Below are 675 nucleotides of genomic sequence, written 5' to 3'. Positions count from 1 at the left end.
GGCGGCGCGGGCAGAGCCGGGGTCCCCGGCAGCCGGCGGGAGGCGAGGGTGGGCGGGAGCTGGGATCGGGCGGGCGAGCGAGCAAGCGAGGCCAGCTCCCCGTGACTCACCGCGCGCTCTGCCGCATCCTCGCCCTGCGCTCCTTTTTCCTCCCCGGCCCGCGGCCCCGCCCACCTCACCTGCAGCCTCCTTTAACCCTTGCAGGCGCGCGGGGACGCCCGGCCGGGCCCAGCCGTGAGGAAGGAGGGGGCGGGGGGCTGGCGATCGAGGCTCCTCCCTGGCCCTGTCCGCTCCACTCCCTGGCCGAGGGGCCCTTGTCGGGTGGGAAACTGCCCTCCAGCAAGCTCGGCCTGCTCCGGGATGCTGTGCAGCGCTTGGGGCCACGGGGGAGGGGGACCCTGAGGGTGCTACTGAGCCACCCTTTTTAGGGCGCCCATTGCTTCGCCCGACCCGGGGAGTTAGGCAGGAAACAGGACTGAGGGCCAAGAACGTGTCCAGTCCGCTCGAAGGCCTGTGCTGGGGAATCTGACCCCCTCCGCTTCTCTCCAATAGCACCCGCCCCGCCCTCCCTCCTCGGGCTTCCCATGCCCCCCCCCCCGGCCTCTCACCTTTCTAGGTACCCCCCATTTCTTGCCCCATCCGCGGGTCTCTGCCTGCCCCCACCCCGATCTCCCA

General features: G+C 71.9%; 1 protein-coding gene across 1 annotated transcript in view; it reads right to left on the bottom strand.

Moving 5' to 3' along the window:
• The window catches only part of Sp6 (Sp6 transcription factor), a gene marked incomplete in the record, with an annotated part of 5568 nt that extends 5449 nt beyond the window's left edge, over positions 1-119 (bottom strand). The window contains 1 exon segment of the mRNA XM_005394262.2: positions 1-119.
• Positions 120-675: the final 556 nt, after the last annotated feature.

The sequence above is a fragment of the Chinchilla lanigera genome, unplaced genomic scaffold (assembly GCF_000276665.1).
Source record: "Chinchilla lanigera isolate Chin_1 unplaced genomic scaffold, ChiLan1.0 scaffold00050, whole genome shotgun sequence".
Classification (NCBI taxonomy): Eukaryota; Metazoa; Chordata; class Mammalia; order Rodentia; family Chinchillidae; genus Chinchilla; species Chinchilla lanigera.
Note: the sequence above shows the minus strand (reverse complement) of the source record. Positions and strands in the feature narration are given on the sequence as shown.